This window comes from Palaemon carinicauda, chromosome 10 (genome assembly GCF_036898095.1).
Source record: "Palaemon carinicauda isolate YSFRI2023 chromosome 10, ASM3689809v2, whole genome shotgun sequence".
Classification (NCBI taxonomy): Eukaryota; Metazoa; Arthropoda; class Malacostraca; order Decapoda; family Palaemonidae; genus Palaemon; species Palaemon carinicauda.
Window position 1 is genome coordinate 41,189,176 of NC_090734.1, and position 17,500 is coordinate 41,206,675.

Consider the following 17,500-nt stretch of genomic DNA (forward strand, 5'->3'; position numbering starts at 1 on the left):
ATATTTTTGTATTGTTTCCATTTCAAAATATTCCTTAATTTTTTGTATTAGTATTACAAATATTCATTTTTATATATCTTTGCAGAAGAGATAATTATCCGAGGAAATATGTATTTATGAATAGTGAAAATGACTTAGCTCCATCCCTTACATACATTCATAAATATAAAATGAAGCTGGACAATTTCACTTCCAACAATAGAAATGAAAAATTCCAGAACAAAAATCTACAAGAAAAATTACTTGTAGAATAAATTTCTTGATTATAATGTATAATTTCATTCTAAGAAGACATTTCAGTGAAGAAATAGTACATAGCTAAAATGGGATGCAAATTTCAGAATGCATAACAAAGGGGATAAAGACCGACGATCTTTGATAACTCAACTATCTATATCAGCTGTCAACAAATACATGAATATGAAAAGGGCATTTTTTAAAGAGAAAGGAAAGATTGATTACTATATGTATTTAAGTATCATTAACAGATACAAGTGTACATAAAAGAGTTACAAAACCATTGTGCTTACTGTCTGAATTTTGTACAAATAATTGGTCAGTTGTGTGATGGCAAAATCAATATATCTGGGATATATGTTGGCTTACAAAAACAGATTGAAGATAATTAAACAAAATACTTTTTTTATCACATTGTTTCATTATTTCTGGCATATGAATGGTACATTTAAATATCTTTTTATCTGAAATTAAGATAAAGATATTTGATTTTTTGAATACAGTAGTAGTTTTTATGCGACAAAGTTAGAAACCAATCTATTCATTGAAAATTTTGTTGAAATTGTTGTGAAAATTTTGCGTAAACACTAAATATATAAAATAATACTAGTTGGAACAAGTGAGCAAGTCCTGAACGCGGACATGGTCCTCGTAGAGGACATACCTCCGCCAAGGTGACCTAGAGCGCCATATGTCCTAGAATCATGAATTGATGTGACTTCGACCTTCACATGACCTTGACCTTCACGTGACCTTCAAGTGACCTTGACCTTCACGTGACCTTGACCTTCACATGACCTTGGCTTCAAGTGACCTTGATCTTCAAATGTACTTGACCTTCACGTGACCTTGACCTTCAGGTGACCTTGACCTTCACGTGACCTTGACCTTCACGTGACCTTGACCTTCAAGTGACCTGCTTGACTTTTGACCTTCAAGTGATCTTTGTTCATTTGCCACTGATACTTAATATGACATTGATATAATGCACCAATATGACCTTGACCTTTGACCTTTATAAATTTGAACATCACCCATGGGTTGCGCCTGGACTAGGACTTCCCTGTTGGCTTATGCAAAAGTCAGTGCTTTATTTCTGTCTCTTGATATGGCCACTTATGTCATAGTGACACCAGTGACCCCTGTGACCTTGACCTTGGGGTGACCTTGACCAAAATTTAATCAGTTCTTCCATACACATTGGGGAACTACTTGGCCAAGTTTGAAGTGATTCCGTGTAGAAATGTGGCCTCTACGTTGTCCACAGACAGACAGACAAACAGAGAAACAAACAAACCGAACCGAAAACATACCCTCCTGGCGGAGGTAATAATAAATATTATGGATTAACGTAATTTTCTATTTGAATTTTATCAGCCTTATTTCTACATTTATTTGTTTTATGTGAAATTAGTGTAAAAATTCAAGCTTACAAGGCTGTATTTGTATATTGAAAGATTTTCTGCTTTAACCTCCTTCCCACTCCTTTTATAATTTATAAGTGTCTAGTTTAACGCTTTGTTTTCTTTTTTGTGTTTACCGAGTCCTTGAATGGAAAGAAACACCGGAATTTACCAGTGAGGAACTCGTTTGCTAAAGTGACAGTCGTAGCTCTAGGTTTCCAGGGCACACTTCAGCAGCTGGCTTGTGGGGCTTTAATGAGGATTGCAACACCAATATTCAATGTCTTTTAGCAGATGCATTTTTGCTACCTGTGGTGTTTTGCCGTTCCTCTGTTTTCTCTTCTTCGTCCACTGAGCCGACTCAGAGATCCCAGCCTTAAGGTGGACTCAAGAGAGACAACTCCCGTTGATGCTTCCTCGCCATAGTCAGCTGATATGTAGGCAGACAATTGCCAGGTAGGATCCTTCATTAACCCTTTTTATTTGATTAGGGCAATATTTCCCTTCCTTTGGTGAGGAGTCCTACGGAACTCTACTCCCTACAGTAGTATTGTGCCTGCGGAGCCGCTACCTTATTTGGAGCTGTGGGTGTTGTTTTTCTCTATCCTCAAAGAGTGTGAGAAAGCTAGGTATTTAGTGCTTTTGTTTAGTTTAATTTTAATTATTTTAGATATTTAACTCTCTCTTTTTGAGAGAGTGTTTCCCGTCGGGGAATGTTGTTGTTGCTTACCCATATGGGTGTTTAATTATTGTTTGACTCTTTTGTTGAGAGTGTGTTGTTTCCCGTTAAGAATCTTTTCATTAATGGTTAATTGTTAATTGTTGATTATTAATTGGTTAAAATGTTCATGTAGTTATTTGTTAATCATTAATTGTTATTTCTTTAGCGATAAGTTGTTAAATCGTTAAGTAGTCATAAGGTTGGCTTCTCACAAAAATTGTTGTTAATAAATATTGTTAATTTTCCCAAGTGTTTTCGTTACATATTTGGCGACCATGATAGGATGAGGAGCTCATGTTATCCGGTATTTTGGTTGGTGGAGCGACGCTCGTGTATACTCTTCAATATTATTTTTTTTTTGTTTTTTTAGTATTGCCTTTCTCCCCTTAATATTTTTTTTTGTTTTACAAAATGGAGGGATTTATTTTTGATCAAGCTTAGTTTTACAGGTCAGCTGACTGCCTGAAGTATTTGCCCCTGCTAAGTTAGGAACAGTTAGTTGAATGTGCTAAGTGGTTGGGTGTTCTGCGGAAGACAGCAGACTCCAGAGCAGATTGTTGGTTTTAGTTAGGGATAAATTAAAACGAGGAGTTAGCTAAAGCTGAACATTCAGGGAGTGAGATTTAGGTAATAAGTGATAGTGACGTGAGTTCGGGTGAGGGTTTTGAAGAGAACAAAGTAAGTAGGAGGGCTGGCCTAACTCTTTTTGACAACCCTCCTGTAGTGAGTACCATTTACGAGGGTCCAGCATATTTCCCCTGATTACAGGTGATGTATCCTTCAATCTGTTTTAAGGGCCCCCTGATTTTGTACTTGTAAAATCTCAGGCCCTTGTTAATGCGCTGGGTGATTCCAAGGAGGAGAAGGAATATAACCTTATTTGTAAACGGACAGAGTTGAAAGAAATAGAGTTCAGGGAGAACGAGCGGGTAAGGCGTCATGAGTTGGAGAGGGTGAAATTAAATATATAGATGGCTAGGTTGCAGGGGGGCAATTTGATAAGTTTCCCAAAAAGGGACTACCAAGATAGGTTTAATATAGGTGCTGTACTGAAGTTGGTGCCGTTGTTTGACAAAAATTATGTCCCCGAGTTTTTCAAGGCATTGGAGCGTGTGGCCTCCCGATTGTCTTGGCCCGCAGAAATTTAGACTATATCAATACAGTGTAGGTTAGTGGGCAAGTCAATGCAGGTGTATAATGCCTTGGAAGAGGGAGTAGCTTAGGATTATCAGAAGGTAAAATCCTTAAATTTTAAATCTTATGACTTGGACCCGAGGCCTACCGCCTCCGGTTTAGTAACTATACAAAACACCTTGCGCAGTCTTTTGTGGAGTTTACCTGCATCAAGGGGGAAAACTCGTCAGATTGGCTCTTTCATTACATTTAGTGAACTGTTGCTCCTTGAGTAGTTTAAGAAGGACTGTAGCAGAGAGTTGAGAGTTCACCTGGAGGAGATAAAAAGTGTGAAATTGAGCAGTGCCGCCCAGTTAGCATATGGGTTTTTATTGACTCATTGATCAGGTAGTGTTAGTTTTAGTTATAAAACTTTACATAATCAAACATCTTGCTCCCCTAATAGTGGCAGGAGAGGGGAAACCTCCTCGTCGACTCCCCATATCCCCAAGAGTAATAAGATTAATTTTAAATCTTATTTCAGATGATACGGATATGGGTAGAGTCCAAGGAGGTCCTCCCCCCCCAAAAGTTTTGATAATAAATACTTCCCAGGTGGGGAAAATAACAGGTCCAATGGGAATAGAAGCTCAGGCCATAAGGAAAGTTGTTATTGGTGCAACAAACCCAGTGTAATGCTCGTAGGATGTACCTAGAGCGAAATAATCAAAGTCCGGTAGCCTTGGTTAGTTATAAGTCAGAGGTTAGTAGCCGTAGTCCTGTAGATAGACCTGTAGTAGATAGTAGTACAGTAAAATGTAGTAAGCCTAATGTTTCTAATCCCCAATCATGACTGTAGTATGACAATTATGTATGGACTGGGGAGTTAATTTTCGACTCTCGTGTTGTTCCGGTATATTTTTCTAGCAGCACTGGTTCTGCTAGGTCATTAGTTCTGAAGAGAGCTCTAAATGGTTTTGAGAAATATACTGGAAAGTTTTTTATTGTTGGGAGGTTTTCTGAATTCAGTTGTGTCCGCTCCTTTGGTTAATGTCTGCATGTCTTTTCCAGGATATGATCGCGTCACTGAGTTGGCTGTGGTGGATAGTCTACCTATTCTGGGTATGGATGGTATCCTGGGAAATGTTATGCTGTGTAGTGAAGGACAAGAGTTTTTCCCTATATTATCGGTAAATGCTAGTCTCGTGGTTTGTTCCACAGCAAAAGCTGCTATTTTACTTGATGTAGATAGCATGATGACTTAATGGTGAGTAGTGTAGAGTTAAATTATTTAGGGCCCGGGCCAGTAGAGAGTTGTTTTAATGAATTAGTTAATATGAAATTGGATTGGGATAGAGGTGCTTTTATTAAAGCTCCAAAGGATGAATTTAATTTTGATTTGGGCGATGCTGAGGATCTGACTAAACCTAGGTTTGGAATTGTGAAGGGCTTACTATACAAGTTTAGTCGTCCCACCTCTGATAATTTGAATAAAACTGGTCGGGTGGAACAGATTGTGGTACCTTCTCAATTTAGAGATTCTGTTTTGGAGTTGGCTCCTACTAATCTTTTATTTCAGTTCATTTGGGTGTGTTAAAAACTTTTCATAGTCTTGCTAGGTATTTTTGGTGGCCTGGAATTAAATTGAGTGTGTTATCAGAGCGTGTGAGACTTCTCAGGTTATGGGTAAACCAGATCTCGTTATACCTAAAACCCCATTGAATCCCATACCCGCTATAGGCAGCGGCGGATTTAGGGGGGGGGGCGAGTAGGCCATGGCCTAGGGCCCCGCGCCTGTAAGGCCCCGCGAAATTTGATCCATAATTCGGCGTGGGCACTTTATAATCAATGGAAAAAAATTTCTCCACGCTTGTGTCAATGAATTTCTGCGAAATAACATCTACACAGGCAATTACAACATTTGCAATTTGGCAATTCGCAGCATTTGAGCTCTGCAATGAATGTGGCGTTTAGTATGCATGAAAGTGAGTTATATTCACTTCATCGGTTCAATGACTTTGAATTTCATACAGTTTGCTTGCAAGCAACATTTTGAATTCGCAAGTTGATGCAATAATGCAAGCTCGGTTTTCTGTTAATCTATCATATAAATTGTGTAAATAATATTCATTGTGTGTGGACCAGTGGACTTTTCTTTGCTTCTTGTTGGGTTCACGTGGCGCGATTACTAACGTTCAATCTGCACTGTGATTGGCTGTTGAACCCTGTATGCACATGCTTACATGTATGCATTAATGACTCATGATAAATCTTGTGCAACTATTTTCACGAATACTCTCATCTGTGTTCTTTATTTTGTGCTAGCATGCTTTTTTTATCAGTTTGCTCTTTCTGCCTGAAGTGTTCACTCATTGTTTTCTGAGCACAGTGGTCTCATCTGACTTCTTGACGTAACTTCCGGCTCATTTCTGCTCAGGTGTGAATTTCATTGATTGAAACCTTTTCTATTTGCCTGTCGACAAAAACAGGAAAAGACTAACTTGTCAAACAGCAGTTACAAAAAAAGGTTCGACCTCTCTTACTGTCGAACACGTCTCAGTTTTCTCGTTGCTTCATCCCCTCATCTGTTAATGTTTGGAACACCCTTCCTAATGATGTCGTCAAGTCAAATGATTGTTATACTTTCAAAAAACACGTTAATGCTTTTTTTCTCTCTAGTGCCTCAACGTTTTAGTTTTTCCATGTTCATTTTTTTGCCTCATCAATGTTTCTTCTAATGTTTTTATTTCTATCATCGATGATGTGCCGTTAACTAGGTCTTCAGGTGTATGCATCTCTTACTTTCTAGTTGGTCGCCTAAATTGATCATTATAATAATAATAGTAAAAATAAATACTTCGCCAATGTTTTTATATATAGTAAAAACAGCAAAGTACTTCTCAATTTCTGTCGACTCCACACCAGATATTTCCCCACATGGATCAACTTAGTTTTACAATCCGCTATGTACTGCCTACTACAGGTCCAGTTGAAAGGTTTTTGCAGTTTATTCCCATGCTAAGCCACACTGGCAGAGATATTGCTACAACTCTTCTTGATTTTCTTAAAGAGACGAACATTTCAGTTCTCGACTGCCGAGGACAGTCCTATGACAATGCCAGCAACATGTCTGGTAAATATCACGGAACCCAACAGATAATCAAGAACGAGTGCAGTGAAGCTGAGTACATACCATGTATGGCTCATTCCTTAAACTTGGTGGGTAGGTGTGCCGCAGAAAGCTGTCCTGCTGCATTGTCATTGTTTGGTCTGATACAAAACTTGTACTCCTTCTTTGTCGCATCTACTTATTGTTGGAGGAGACACCGTGAGGTAATAGAGACTAATAAAGATAAGAAGTTGAAAGTTGATAAAAAACTTTCAGACACTCGTTGGTCAGCACGAGCAGATGCTGTAACTGCTCTCAGTAGAGCACACAAAGAAAACATCATTGTTCTGGAAGAGTTTTCCTCGGAACAGAATCAGCCAGCTGAAACAAGAGCTGAAGAAAGTAGTCTTCTCAAAGGTTTGAAAAAAATTGAAACAGTAATTCTTCTTGAAGTTTGGGATACAGTATTGGAAAGGTTTCAGAGTGCCAGTATTCAACTGCAAAATCCTGGAATCTTCCTTAACACAGCTGTCACACTGCTGGAGTCTCTTTTACAGTTTGTTAAAGACCTGAGATCCCAGTTCGATGATTTTGAAGCAAAAGCTATGGCTAAGTGTGATCCCAGTGACGTTACTGGTAAAGTTGCATACTACGCCGACAGGCAGTCGCAGCGTATTAGAAAGCACAAGCGTCACCACGATTAACTTTTCTCGGTGGAGGATGTTTCGCTGACAGGGAGAGACATGTTTAGAGACATAGAGTGACTGCTTTCTTGCCAATCATTGACAAGCTCTATGCTGCCCTAACACAACGCCTTACAGCTTACAGCGACCTTCGAGAGAAATTTGTTTTTTTATCAGAAATCTCAAACAAAACAAACACTGAACTTAAAGCAGCTGCTGAAAAGCTTGTGTCTTCATATCCTAATGACTTGGAGGCGGGATTGGAGTCGGAGCTTTTGCAGTTTGCACACCTCATGAAATCCATTCCAAGAGGTTCATCTGAAAGTGCTCCTTCATTAGGTGGTGTAAAAGCTGCACACAGACAAAGTCCGGAACTAAAAATGTATAAGATAATTCACAGACATGACATGGTTGAAACATTTGCTAATGTTGAAATTGTATTACGACTCTATCTCTGCATGTTTGTCACAAACTGCACTGGGGAGCGATCATTCTCCAAGCTGAAACTACTAAAGAATTATCTAAGAAACACCATGGGGCAGAACTGCTTATCTTCACTCACCCTGTTGAGCATTGAGCATGAAAAATTAAGGGTGCTTGATTTTACTGATGTCATCAAACAGTTTGCAAGTAAAAAGGCTCGAAAAAAATTATTTTCTTAATGAGAAATAGTTGAGTGTACCGTGCAAATTGCATGCAATAAACAAAACCCACTCATTTTGCCATTTTGCCATTTTTTCAATAGTGCATCATTATAGTTGAGGATCTCCTTAGTTAATGGTGTATTATTATAGTATTATTATAGTAATTTTTTTGTTATGCTTCAAAAAAGCAAATGTGTAATGTTCAACTGTGAAATGGTCACTTGGATAATTATCAATAAATTGAATATTGTTTAAAAAGAAAATTTATTTCAACGCTTATCTCTTTAGTTAATGGTATATTATTATAGTTATTTTTTATTGTTGAGCTTCAAAAAATCATATGGGTAATGTTCAACTGTGAAATGGTAATTTGGTTAAATTTCAATAAATTTAATATTGTTTAAGAAGCTAATTTATTTTAACGCTTCGCTCGTACACTGATTTGAAGGCCCGGTAAGGTCACCGGGCCTAAGGCCCCGCACAACCTAAATCCCCCTCTGGCTATAGGTGATCCTTTTACTGAGTTTGTAATTGATGTGGTAGGTCCCTTACCATAAACTAAAACAGGTTACGTATATCATCAACTATCATGGATAGAGCCTCTCGCTTTCCTGAAGCTATACCTATGAGGCGTATTACTTCCAAAGTTATTTTTTGAAAAATTAATGGATTTCTTTTCCAGGCATGGCCTTCCTCGTGTAATTCAGACCGTCGGTGGGACAAATTTCACGAGAAAGGTATTTAGGGGTAAGTGTGCTGAAGTGGCTATTCAGCGCGATACCAGCATACCTTATCACCCGGAGAGTCAAGGAGTAGTGGAAAGGTTTCACCATACCCTCAAGTCTGTCATGAAGAAACATTATGATCATGATAGTGTCTGGGACAAAGCCCTCCCTTTTGCCCTCTTTGCTATCAGGAATCACCCTAACTCTTCCACTGGTGTAGCTCCTTTCGAGTTTATATTTGGGCACAAGGTCCCTGGACCGTTGGAAATTGTTTTTGAAATGCTCAAGTCCAACCGGAAGGAGGAAATAAATGTGAAAGGGTTTGTGGAAGACTTGAAGGGAAGAATGGTTAGTGCCTGGAAGTTTGCCATGGAAAATTTGGAACAATCCTAGTCAGTAATTAAGAACAACTTGACAAAAAGGTAACGGTACGGTCATTTGAACCTGGAGAGTTGGTTTTTGTGCTGAGTATGGACCCAGATAGTCTTCTCGAACCAAGATATAAAGGCCCTTGGAAAGTTTTGAGGAAACTGTCAGAGATTAACTATGATATTGAAGCTCCCAGTTCAAGCTGTAAAAGTAGAATATTTAATGTTAATTGTTTGAAACCTTATATTGGTAAGCAAGGTGATCCATTAGCAATATTATGCGAGCCTGTGTCTGTGGTATTGGATGTGTCTCCCTAAGATGAGTTAGGGTGTCAGTTTTCTTCGGATACATTTGGTGGAAATTTGCCAAATTTGGATATGTTGAGAAGTAGGTTAGATCATTTACATGTTAAAAAAAATGGGAAGATCTACTTAATTCACTTTATTCCTTTTCAGATCTTTTTCAGGATGCTCCAGGTAGGACAAATATTATAAGTCATGACATTGATGTAGGTGATGCTTCCCCTGTGAAGCAGAGTCCGTACCGGTTGAACCCCCGTAAAGTGGGATTTGGTCAGTAATGAGATAGAGTATATGTTGAAACATAACCTTATTTAACCATCAGTAAGTCCCTGGAGTTTTCCTATTGTACTAGTAAAGAAAGCAGACGGCATATTTCGCATGTGTGTGGACTACCATAAAGTGAACGCCCATACGAAAAAGGATTCTTTTCCTCTCCCTCGTATTGATGATTATCTGGATCGGATTGGTTCTGCCTTTGTCCGAACGAGCTCGTGAAATATCCACCTTTGTCACTCCATTTGGACTATACGAGTGTAGGGTTATGCCTTTTGGAATGAAAAATCCCACATTTACTTTTCAAAGGCTCATGAATAGGGTAATTTGGGGTTTGAAAGCAGTGGAAATATATATTATTGACTTGGTAGTATATAGTAATGACTGGGATACCCACACGCTAGGGTTACATAAAGTTTTTGAAGCCCTCAGGTCTGCAGGGTTATTTGCTAATTTGGTCAGGCCAAGGTTTGTTATCTGGGTCATGTGGTTGGTTTAGGACAGGTGGCTCCGAAACAAGCTAATCTCGAGTCCATTATAAATGTGAAAAGCCCTGGTAATGTGAGAGAGGTAAGAAGAGTGCTGGGTATGACTGGTTATTACCGCAGATTTGTGTGGAATTACTCTGATCTTGCTCAGCCTCTTACTAGTTTATTAGAAAAAGGTAAAAAGTTCTGGTGGTCCGATCAGTGTGAAGAATCTTTCAATAAATTTGAATCTGTGTGTTAGTTACTAACCTCATTTTGACCTCCCCAGATTTTCAGAAGCCTTTTATTGTAGCAGTAGATGCCAGTGACGTTAGCATTGGAGGTGTCCTTTTTCAGAGAAAGGAGGACGGTGTTCATCCTGTGTCTTACTATAGTGAAAAGCTTCTGGTGGCTGAAAAACGTTTCTCCACTATAGAAAAGGAAGCTATTTCTTTGGTTCGAGCTCTAACCTATTTCAAGCCGATGTGACAAATTTTTCTTTCCCGATTGAGATATGGACGGATCACAATCCTCTGGTTTTCATCGAGCGGATGAAGGGAGCGAACCAGAGGATTTTGCGCCGGGCCCTTTTTCTGCAGAAGTTAAATTTGGCTATAAAACATATTACAGGGAATGACAACAAAATTCCTGATACCCTTTCTAGAGTTTAGTGTACTAGCTTGATCCTTCTCACATGCTGCCTTGCTTGTTTCTCCATTTAAGGTTGTATGAAAAAACTTTTGTTAGGATATAATTCTATTTTAAATATCGCTTTGTAGATAAAGATTAAGAGTTTTTCTTTGAGTGGAACACACTTTAGTGATTTTTAAAAGTTTCCCAAAATTAATTATTTATTTGTTCCGATTAAGTAAGACTTTTGATTGTATAATTATATATATGACTTTTTAGGCTATGATGAAGGTGTATTGTAGGTTAAGGTGCATGTCTGTGGGCGTAGTGGTAAGTTTATTTAGGTTTTGTTAGGTCAGTTTCCATAAGGTTGGAAGTCTCTGACGAAGTACGGTAATATTAGATATTTAAAATAATGGTAAGCTATATATTACTCTAGTTTTGTATTTTTTTTTAGGAGTACTTGCTGTTTGGTGTTGGGTTTATTATCTATTACTAATGGTTATTACTTTACAGGTAAATTTCCGTTTATATACCAAAATAAATTTTTTTTTTCTTTGGGGGGGGGGGAAGGAAGGTATTATGGATTAACAATTTTTTTATTTGTTTTCTACCAGTCTTGTTTCAACATTTATTTGCTTTATGCAAAATTAGTGTGAAAACTCTAGTTTATAAGGCTGAATTTGTAAATTGAAAGTTTTTCAACTTTAACCTCCTCCCCGTTCATTTTATAATTTATAAGTGTCTAGTTTAATGCTTTGTTTTCTTTTCTGTGTTTAGCGAGTCCTTGGATGGAAAGAGACAGCGGAATTTACAAGTGAGGAACTCGTTTGTTAAATTGACAGTCGTAGCTCCAGGTTTCCAAGACACACTTCAGCAGCTGGCTTGTGGGGCTTTTGCGAGGATTGCAACACCAATATTCAACGTCTTTTAGTAGGTGCATTTCTGCCACTTGTGGTGTTTGCTGTTCCTGCGTTTCCTCTTCTGCGTCCACAGGGCCAACGCAGAGATCCCGGCCTTGAGGTGGACGCAGGAGAGACACCACCGTTGACGTATCCTCACCATGATCAGGTGCAGTAGTCTTGGAGCTCATGGTGATATGCAGGGAGTCAGTTCGAGGTAGGATCCTTCATTAACCTCTTTTATTGGATTGGGGCTATATTTCCCTGCCTTTGGTGAAGAGACCTACGGAGATCTACTTCCTACAGTAGTAGTGTGCCTGTGGAGCCGCTACCTTATTTGGAGCTGTGGGTGTTGTTTTTCTCTAGCCTCAAAGAGTGTGAGATGGCTAGGTATTTAGTGTTTTCGTTTACTTTAGTGTTTAATTATTTTAAATATTTAACTCTCTCTATTTGGGAGTGTGTTGTTTCCTGTCGGGGAATGTTGTTGTTGCTTACCCATTTGGGTGTTTAATTATTATTTGACTCTCTCTCGTTGAGTGTTGTTTCCCTTTTTAAATATTAATTGGTTAAAGAGTTCATATAGTTATTTGTCAATCATTAATTGTTGTTTTCTTAAGGTTAAGTTGTTAAATTTTTAGGTAGTCACAAGGCTGGCTTTTAAAAAAAAATTGTTGTTGAAAATTATTGTTAAGTTTTCGCAAGTGTTTTCGTTACCATTTACAAACTTTATGTCGGATATAAAATCCTTCACCGTCCTCCCTATTCGTGTAATAGGAACTTGCACCACGACCCGATAAGGGTCGTGACAATAAGGATTTGACCTTAAAAAAAAAATGATAATGGGGATATATGGTGTTTTGAATCATCAAGGGATATTCCTAATACAAGGTATGCTGGACCAAAGCACAACAACTAAATAATTTTACCCATAAACCACTTATTAAGCTGCAATTCTCAGAAGCCACAGGAGTAACTTCAAAGTAATATAGTAGCATTGATATATACAAAGAATTTTTAAGTTTATTATTATTATTATTATTATTATTACTTTTATTATTATTATTATTATTATTATTATTATTATTATTATGAAATTAGAAATAATGTTATCATTTTCATCATTATTATACTTCTTGCTAAGCTACAACCGTAGTTAGAAAAACAGGATGCTATACGCCAAGGACAACAATAGGGAAAATAGCCGAGTGAGAAAAAGAAATAAGGAAATAGATAACTAAAGAGAGAAGTAGTGAACAATTAGAATATTATAAGAACAGTAGTACCCTTAAAAATCTTACATATATAGATTGTAAGAACTTGAAAAAACAAGAGGAGGGAATGCAAGATAGAATACCATGCACGGTTGTACCCTCAAGCAAGAGAGCTCTATTCCAAGACTGGAAGATCATAGCACAGAGGCTATAGCAATTGTTTGATTTAGGAATGACCTTGTTCTAGAACAGCTGCTTCCCATAGGTAAATTTTCATTTACCCGTGACAAGAGGAAAGTAGCAACTAAACAATTACAGTGCACTATTTAACCCTTGAGCAAAGTAGAATTGTTTGATAGTTCCAGTTTTGCCATGCATATGAGGAGAGAGGAAACTATGTAAAGAATAAGGCTGATTATTCATTGTTTATATAGGCAAAGAGAAAATAAGCTGTAACTAGTAAGAAATATCCATCGTAGTACTATATAATCGGGTGGCTGGCTTCCTGGGGCATCTACTATCTTCTGCCCCCTTTCCTTCAGTATTTTCAAGTAAATGAAATGGATATATTGGTTGAATTAAAGTTGGTACACTGGACTACAAAAAAGTTTGATTGAATGCAAAATGATAATGAAGAAGTGATAAAAACAGGGAGGAGTTTGCTAATTCCCTAAAATCATTGTTTCAGCCAGATTCCATAAAATTGGAAAGCATGGTCACAGAGCCACCATAGATACCTGTCCTTAGGGTAAAGAAGGTCTATAAACAGTAACTTGTGATAATGGGAGTAAGCATACAGCTACATCACAACACAAGCAGATATTTCCAAGTCTCTGTTTTTAATATCATCTTTTATAGGTGTCATCATCAATAAGGAAGCAATTCAAATAAAGTATCGACATATTATGAAATATTGACTTCCTTGGTCCCTAAAATTTCTTACTCTGTCAAAAAGGATTTCCTGATGAATGAATACATGTCGTAGCAGACAAACCTTGCTAAACATAATAAAGAAACTATGTGAAACTATATTCACCGAGAAGATCAGGATAAAAATTCAAGCTACGGTATTGATAATAAAGAAATGGATGAATCCTCTTTTGTGATATTTTCATGTAACAAATGATTACCCTGTATGCTTTGGCTTTTCTTCATATATAATCTTTGCTGCTGATCATTTACAGAATTGAAGTAGGTAGTACGTTGACCTTGGCACCAGCCACCCGTTGACATACTACCGCTAGAGAGTTATGCGGTCTTTTGACTAGCCAGACAGTAGTACCTTGGATCCTTCTCTCTGGTTACGGTTCATTTTCCTTTTGCCTACACACACACACACACACACACACACACACACGCACACACACACCAAATAGTCTGGCCTATTCTTTATATATTCTCCTCTGCCTCAAATACCTGACAACTCTGAGGTTACTAATCAATTCTTCTTACTACGCTGTAATTGTTCAGTGGCCACTTTCCTCTTTGTAAGGGTAGAAGAGACTCTTTAGCTATGGTAAGCAGCTCTTCTAGGAGAAGGACACTTTAAAATGAAACCATTGTTCTCTAATTTTGGGTAATACCATAACCTCTGTACCATGGTCTTCCACTGTCTTGGGTTAGAGTTCTCTTGTTGTGTTAAAGTTTTTATAGTTTATATAGGAGATATTTAATCTAATGGTGTTGCTCTACTTAAAATATTTTATTTTTCTTTGTATCCTTCATGCTGTGCAAACACCTATGAAATTAATAATCCTTTTTACTGATGAAATAAACACTTAAGCCATGAACATTTGTGGATATATTGATCACTATTGGAGAGTACTATTGTGACTCTTTCCTTCACAAAGAAGTATATAGAAATGAACTTCACGCAGAAAAAAAAAAGGAAAATATATTTTGTAACAGTCTAGAAACCCCCGAGAATAGATACTAGTATCTTCTTTGAAGATTTCAGTCCGCTCATTAAGATTATTATCATGGAGAAAAGAGAATTAGTTAGTTATGTAAAATTAAATTTTTGGATGAATGACATATCAAATCCTGACGCTTTGGCATTTAGTGAATTATTAGTCATATCAATTTGTGATTGATGTTAACTGTACAACTATTTTATCTGGGCATACATTGGACTTAGTTTTGAGTGATGGAATGAACAACATTGTATCCGAGATAAATGTTGAAGAAAAAATGCCCTATATCCCCAGTGCCCAAACTTATTACGTTTAGTCTACCTCTACCGAAACATGCAATAGTAAGGAAAATAAACTTCAGCCGCAAATTAAATTTATCTCCTACCGTATTTATTGAAGAAGTTACAAAATAAATGATGCTATCAACATTCCTCGTGATTATGATAACCAACGTTTGTCGGGAGCTATGTGTGTTTACTGTTTTATGACCACTTAAAGTAGAGTGAGTAAAAGCGAATATGATTCTATGTGCCCAATGATGGAGAAGACTATAACTGTTAAAAGACTTATCTCCTTGGTTTATTGGTGAGACTTTGATGGAAAACAAGGAAAAAAGGCGTAAAGAAAGAAATTGGAATCGGGTATAAACTGGAAGTACATGGGTAAAATACAAAACTGCCATGTGTCAATATAACTACCTGTTAGGAAAGAAAAAAAAAGTGAATACTATAAGATAAAGATCCGTGAAGCGGCAACAGACATAAATAAGATATATCTTCTCATAAATGGCATAATGGGAAAAGTAAACGAGAAAAAAGCTATCTGATGGATAGAGTGACTAGGAACTATCAAATAATTTTATTCTATTATTTAAAAACAAAATTGAAAATATAACCAGTTCATTTGTAAATATTCAACATCGGATTAATGATACACGCGATACACAGATAAAATTAATGAGTCTTAACAACATAATACAACATGACATCACCAGGATTACCAACTGCGTGATCAATTCTATGCCAATATTCGAAGAAACTGGAAAGAGAAAGTTTTCTTATCTAGTCGAAATAATATTGAGAATAGCAAATGCAAGCATTGATGAATGGAAGTTTCCCAAATCTGAGAAAATGGCTATAGGCACACAAGTTCTGAAAAATGCTCGGGATTACCTGGAATTAATCTCATTTAGACCTATTTCGAATATATCCTTTGTTTCAAAAGTGCTAGAATACGTAATCTTGAACAATTAGGCAGTAATTTAGGAGGAAAAGGAAGCTTTGCCTGACAACCAATCTGCTTACAGAAAACTATACTCTATGGAGACAGTCATCTGCTCTATTTTACATGTTATATTGGAAAGGATGAATGAAAATAAAAAAGGGTATTTCAATATTACTTGTTCTTAATGTGACTTTTGATACGGTGGTGCATGTACTGCTACTAAATGATCTACGGTGCATCGGCGTTGAAAATTAAGCTTTCTAATACCTAAATGACTATTTGGTTGGTAGAAATTACTGCATGAAAACTGGAAACTGTTATTCATCAAATGAACCTTTAAACGGAGGAGTACTCTAGGGCACTATACTTGGCATGATTTTATACTGCATCTATACTATCGGTCTATCGAGAATACCAGAAAGGCATGGTGTGAAGTTCAAACTATTTGCAGATGACACTTAATTTTACTTCTCCATAAATTATATAGATGACACTACTGATAAATTTCGAAATATTATATACTGTATATTATATAATTGTGTAATCTGTTAAGGTAAATGAAGGTTGGCAGCCCTTTCTATGTATAACAGTAAGCGATAAATATGTGAAAATTGTACAATAAAAATTTTTGCAACATTTTTTTTAACCATCTCTATTATCTATTCTTTTGAATTCTGTTAAAACGTTCTTGCCACCTCAATTCTGGTCACGTAAAACTAGATAATTATCATTATTGATTTTCTGAAATGTAGAACATATATCTACACACTCCCATATATCCTAAAATAGAGAGATGTAAAATGGAAAATAACCCCACCCGCTCGAAAAAATTGGATATATTGAAAAATAAACTGGCCGCTAATACAAAAAGACCTTGAAACCCCGTACTTTTTACACATTATACTCTCAGTAAAAAAAAAAAAAAAAATAAATAAAAAAAACCTATCTAAATCTACTTTGGTAAACCATGTATTGGTCACTAAAAAAGATCTTATAAACTTACGAGTTATAAAAAGATCCATTAAATAGAAAAAAAGGATAACAATTAATGGGAAGGACGTTTGTTGAAAAATCAGAGCATGTATGTTCTCAGCTTTAGGGGATTCATCAATGAATGCATAAGCAAAGAAGAGTTTTGGGAGTATACTGCTAGAACATAAGAAACGCCAGGCCATCTATATTGAATGATCGCTTAAATACACAAGAAATAGTAAGATTTATGCAATTGCTGTAGGCATTTCTCTTTTTCATAAGTCTATTATAAGGTCACTTGAGTAGACTAAGCCAAGCTTGAGCAATCTCATTTACAATAGCTCACAGCTATTTCTGTATTTTTTTTTACTTATTACAAATAATATAGAAGTAAATCTTTCAAACATGCTAGTGTATCACTAAGTAATTTGTAATATTATTTCTTTTTTAAACCTGTAATCCAGTTAGCGAAAGCTACAGTAGAAAACAAATCTATTTAATGGCTTGCTTGTTAATGTTTACTATGTTTAAAGTGTACTAAATTCTGGAGTAACCTTATGATGAACAATGTTTATGACATGAGCTGAAAATTGTAGAATCAA